This window comes from Metopolophium dirhodum, chromosome 1 (assembly GCF_019925205.1).
Source record: "Metopolophium dirhodum isolate CAU chromosome 1, ASM1992520v1, whole genome shotgun sequence".
In the NCBI taxonomy this organism is placed as follows: domain Eukaryota; kingdom Metazoa; phylum Arthropoda; class Insecta; order Hemiptera; family Aphididae; genus Metopolophium; species Metopolophium dirhodum.
The window spans coordinates 75,287,494-75,293,900 of record NC_083560.1 but is presented as its reverse complement, the minus strand read 5'-3'; the positions used below and the strand labels follow the sequence as shown (position 1 = coordinate 75,293,900).

The following is a 6,407-nucleotide window of genomic DNA, read 5'->3' as shown; positions in this document are numbered from 1 at the left end:
CCTGTTATCAAATATCTACCACTAGGAGTGCTTCAACTTCAACATAAAGTATCTTATCTTTTAGAAATTTTGATCAAGAATGTTCTTTAGAGGGGTAATTTTTCGATTTTCTCCATAGTTTTTTAACGCCACGGGAATAACCACAGAAATTTAATTTTCTAACCTATTTTTTCTAACGCTTTGTATATCATATACAATAAATGAATGTAATTAATACATATTTATGATTCATAAATGTTCTTTCGTCCGCTCAGAATCGTTTTTTATCGAATGCAATAATTAAATCATATAGAATTCTGTAATAATACACTAATATCCTGTCCCCGAGGACTGAAGGGATGACGATGGACAAACTTCCACCAGCGCTGACCTACTCAACCCCGCTACACTTACCACTTTTTAGTGTTTAAATTTATAATACATATTAGTTAACATTAAAATATCTTTATAGTGATTGTGTACTATGCTATCAAACTGTTTCAACAATAATAAATTAACTTTAATAGGTACGTCGACTGAAAAAAATTTGAATTAAAAAATATAAAACTACTAAATATTTATGAATATACAAATTGAAAATAAATTAATATAAACGGATACTTTAATATTTTATTCAATAATTTATATAAAAAATTATTGTCTTGCTCGGACTTGTTGAAAGAATATTATAATAAATTAGAGTTCATACTGTTATGGCTATGGCTTTGAATATTGTATCGACACAATCATAATTATTGATAAGTATTAATAGAAATATTTACAAATATTACTGGGAAACCGACTAACGAACCCGGCCCACTTTTCCAATTTCATTAGCGGCCTTTAAAGACATATTTAGGCAAATTTTAGCACTCTACTTTATTATTCTTATGAACCTATACATTTTGTGGTCAACATTTTCTTTTAAGTTCAAATTGTTGAAACATAAAATAATAATTCAGTAAAAATTACCATGTCGAACAGTAGGTAGTAGGTACTCATAAATCATAATGTATTATTTTGTTATACCTACCGGGGCACCAGGCCAGTCCGTTACTGAATATAAGTGTATATTTATGACATAAATAAAATTCTCAAAGTCTACATTTCAAATTCAAGCCATATTTTCTATATAGTTATACGTTAAAAAGGTGGATAAGTGGATGTCGCTCTGCTGTACAGAAGGTTACAAGTGGGTAACTGTAATGGATGGTGTTAAATTTGAATTCAATGATATAATATCATTGTATAAGAAAAATGATTCTGAGCGAAAACGGTCAGTCAGCCTATGATATTACCAAGTATATTTGATGATACTATTGTGAATAAAGTAATTTATATATAACCTATTTACGTGGAGCCTTGTTTTATATTTTCAATCCTTAGCCATAAAAGTTAAACATTTTATACATTTTTAACTACAAAATAATTAATAAATTATAAATTTGATAAATGTTGTCAAAATTTGAACTTTAAATGCTTATAAAAAAAAATTGTGCCTATGTATTTTTAATATTTTTCAAATGCTATTATAACGATATCACAGGAGCCTTATATTAAATGTTCACACTTTTTTACCCAACAAATAAAATTTTATTGATATTTATAGAAAAAAAAACTAAAAAAATTGAAAACTAACAATGTCCGTGAACAGCTCAAAAAGAGTCAAAATATTTTCAAAATCTTATGATGCATAGAAACTGCTAATACAAACATTCAGTGAAATTTTAAAGTATCTACAGTCATTCGTTTTTTAATTACAATAAAATAAGAAAATTGTTACATGAGAAATCGAGTGAATATCAAATGTTGTAAAAATATAAATTTCAGACGCTCATAAAAATTTAATTTAAGTTTCTTGTAGACATTTTTTTTTTTGATAAAGGTAAACAAACTTATGAGTGATCTTATATAACATTTTCAAATCTTAGATTTAAAAAAAAATATTTTTATGAATTCTCAACTCAAAATAACTTGCTAATTTTCGTGATTTTTCCGTATTTTGTCAAGATTTGAACTTTAAATGCTTATAAATAAAAACTGTGACTAAGGATTTTTAATTTTTTTCATCTGCCTTTGAAACAATAACCTAGGAGCCTTCTATTACATTTTCAAGCTTTTTTACTCAACAGATAAAATTTTATTGATATTTAAAAAAAAAAAAACTAAAAATATTTAAAACTGACAATGTCCGTAAACAGCTCAAAAAGAGTCAAAATATTTTCAAAATGTTATGGTGTATAGGAAATGCAATTATAAACATTCAGTCAAAATTTCATGTCCCTACGGTCATTCGTTTTAGAGTTACACCAAAAACCAAAATCGATTTTCTCGAAAACAGATTTTGCGTAAAAATTCCCGTTTTTCCTTAATTTTTCTTTTGTTTTTCACGTCGCTTTTGAAAACTACTGGGAAATTTTTACTTTCGACTCCCAAAAGTACCAACTAGATTCACTTTCCTATCAGAAAAGTTACTGTTGAAGAAAATCCAAGCACTTTTACTGTCCTAAAAGGTGATGACAGACACAAAAATAAAAAAAATAAAAAAAAAACACACATCATTGTAAAATCAATACATTCATCGCTTCGCTCAGAATCTAAAAATGTTGAACATACGTTGATAATTTATAATTTAGTATTTATAGGTATTTGTATTTTGTATAAATCGAAGAAAAACTAAATAAATGTTTTTTTACAGAGATAGGTAAGTACAGTATTTTATACGAAGAAGTAGGGGTAGTCCGACAATATTTTCACTATTTATGATTACCTATGCAAATGTATATTATTTGATATTTTTATTATATCTGACATCTATTTATGACAAACGATCGACCGCGACACGGATAAACACGAAATTGACAAAATCAATTTGTGGCCTAATGAGATAATAATTATGTTGTAGGTAAAGATGAAAATATATCAATAATCGTTTACGGGATATCCCACACTACGTATTACTGAATTATAGACGCATAGGTATCAGGTATCTAGTACGAATTGAAACTATTAATGTACGAGTACATAAATACGAACCCACCGGAAATTGCAGCGGACCGTTAAAACATTATAGATTAGTTTCAACATAAGAAATTTATTATATGTGATTTATATTTAGAAATGTGGACTGTTCAACTGTTGTATATTCAACTCGAATTCGAATTCTTTTTCTCATGAAAACATATTTTTACGTATATTAAGCTGACGATACACACTTCACTTTTTAATTATTAAGAAGTTCTCTTCAAACTTTTATGTATAAATATCTTACAACTTTTAAAGTTGAGTTGTTTTATTTTTATCAAAAAATAAAATAGTTTTAATTTATAGTAAATTGAAAAACAGTCCAAAATTAAAACAGAATGCGGAATTTTTCAGAATCATGGCCCCGGTCACACACGCATTATTTTGAATTTATATAGATACCTAAACCTATTACACCTAATTACAGCTATATTATAATACAGATGTGTAGTGTGCGTATATTAGATAGTATTAGATAGATAATATATTATATTAGATACTACCGACTGGAAACGCAATATGAATTGAATAAAAACTAAATACACGATGAAATTAAATAATACAATACATAACTAGGGCTCGAATTTTATTGCTTTAGAAATAGGTAGATATAAATTAATAAGCAGTTAGGTAGGTATACTTAAAAAATCGGAAATATTGAAATTATGCACTTAAAAACATAAAATACAACATAATATTATTTTAGATCATCTAGTAGCCATATAAATTGTTGATTTTGATATAAAAAACATTTTGTTTAATAGGTATTCAGTGTATCGCGTATGTAATTATAAAATTATAAAATATTATAATAAGCAATTAAGTTAACTAGGTATAATATATGACAACTTGCAATAGCACTGAATTGGAAACTGTTATTATATCAAGTAGGTATCTGGTAAATATGATTTATAATACTATACAAAACTCATCAATCTTCTTATATATTGCTGTCTTTTCTCCCCACTATATTAGTATACTTGTACATTTTACCTACAATAATTGTTACACCCATGTGAGAAGTGTGCTGGATTATTCACAGATACGGTATAGACATACATTACTTTTTCTTAGGGGGGGAGGGCCTACATCACCACCAGCTAGTTACCTCCCGATTCAATTAAACATCGATTTGGTACTTAGATTATTAATTAAATAGTACTTAATTTTATAATTTTAATAACTGAGGGAATAATAAAAATTGTATTTAAAAACTTATTTTTCAACCCGAAATGTATTCTCTATAATATACCGAATTAATAATAAAATAAACAAAATCAACAAAATTATATAACAAAAATTGCCTAGATGGTTTACACCCGGTATACTAAAAAAAAAAAAAAATAATAATGATAAAACTAAATTTAAACGTACAATTGTTGAATTTATTATTATAGGGGTCACCAAATAGCTCTCAAGCTTTATCTGGCCTCAACGAGAAATTTACTTTTATATTATTATTTTTGATGGTGAATTAAATGAGGTTTACATTAGTTTTTTGATTTTACCTTTAATTTTTTTGGATAAACGTGTACGTTAAATTGCACGATGGCCCAAGAAAATTTCCCGAAGTCCAACTCCTATTATAGTGTCCCTCCAAAAATATTAACTGGTGATCACTGATACCTATTATATAATATCTATCTAAGCAGTTTTTGGATGGCTTCACAACATACACGTTTCGACACACGCCTTTATATATTTACATCTTATATTATGCTATGAAATAATTTAACCTAAGTTCTCGTAATTACACAATTATTAACAATATAACAATTATTTATTCTTGAAACAGATGTCTTCAGGAGCACATTATTGAGAATAATAGACAACTTTATTATTTCATCGACGTATTATTATTCGATCTGAGCGTTTGTTAATGCTTATTTGCATGGTGTAGTACGCATTTATAAAATTAAACGGTTAATATTTACCTCCAACCAATAGCTGATAGTTTCTTTTTGCATTGTTCCATATTTTCCCTTAACTGAATACGACGACCAAAAAAATAATTGTTGACAACGGACGTAAAATATTACCTAAATAAATTAAAATAAATTAAAATCCATACCAGTTCATTTAAAGTTAAACGGTTAATTTACATCCAATCAATAGCTGATATTTACCTTTTGCATTTTTCCATAATTTCCGTTGACTGAATACGATGACCAAAAAAAATCTTGTGAACCAGCGTAAAAAAATACCTAAGTAAATACAAATAAATTAAATACATACCAATTCATTTAAAATAAAACGGTTAATTTACCTCCAATCTTTAGCTGGTATTTTATTTCACATTGTATAATACTTTCCGTCGACAGAATATGATGATCAAAAGAACAATGGGCGTAAAAAAATATCTAAATAAATAAAAAATTAAATTAATACTTATACCAGAAATTGTAAAACAACGTGTTTAATAATGTATAAATACCTATATTGTAATTTTATTCTTTGAAAATTCATAACGGAACTACTGGACGTCTAAGACGTAGTTATACGTCCTAATATATTATATTTGTTTTAATCACGATTTCACCAGTTATATTATTTAATACAACAAAAAATGGCTTACTGCTTGGATTAACGAAACTTGTGCTTATAGGTGACAAATTCATATTTCACACGCGTCTCGTGTGGCCGCTACTCCAAATCTGACGAAAATAATTGTTTCGTTCTCGCGAACACTGTTACGGACATCGCTTACCGTATATCATGATGTATAGGTAGGTTCCAATATATTATTGTCGTGTAGGTATCAATCATGAAAGTCGACGTTGACAAAGAATAATTAATAATATATTATATTATTGTTATAATTAAATAATATTATTTTCCCCGTGTTGAGACGGCGTCGATCTCACCACCGGAGCAGCTGCGGAAGTAATGTTGCTTGTTCACTGTCGCACGATGATGGCGAATTGTGGAATTTTTTTTTTTTTTTTTTACCACACAATATCGTTCACACCCATATATCAGACAACTATAAACCGGCCTGAAGTTTCCAGTCGTTTATTGAGACATTTTGTTTATCTCCGGCCGCCCGTTGAATATCACACAATATAGGCAATATCATTTATCTTATGTTATGTACATCAGGGCTGCTTATTATATATATATATACATAAGTATAAAGGTTTATAACGTTATATTATGTGCAGCGTTCGATGGCCGTGTAATCTGATGCATGTACAATATAATATGTTCTATATAGATATGTATACTACACACAACTATACTGATAATTGATAAATATTTGGTCATGTTATATATTATTATACCTATAGTTACATTCGGCACGCCGCCTGTATATCAATACAATTACTAATAATAAGGTATAACCTACGAAACATCGCATATCATGTTTTCCTTTGATTATTACCAAATGACAAATATTACCTATA

The 6,407-nt window shown here is 27.8% G+C and overlaps 1 long non-coding RNA gene across 1 annotated transcript; it reads right to left on the bottom strand.

Annotated features, from left to right (window-relative positions):
* Positions 1–2,429: 2,429 nt before the first annotated feature.
* Positions 2,430–5,958, bottom strand: LOC132934767 (uncharacterized). The gene is made up of 4 exons (XR_009663078.1): positions 5,438–5,958; positions 5,270–5,363; positions 5,130–5,207; positions 2,430–5,042 (listed from the first exon to the last, which is right to left on the bottom strand). It is a non-coding gene; the product is annotated as an uncharacterized LOC132934767 (long non-coding RNA).
* Positions 5,959–6,407: the final 449 nt, after the last annotated feature.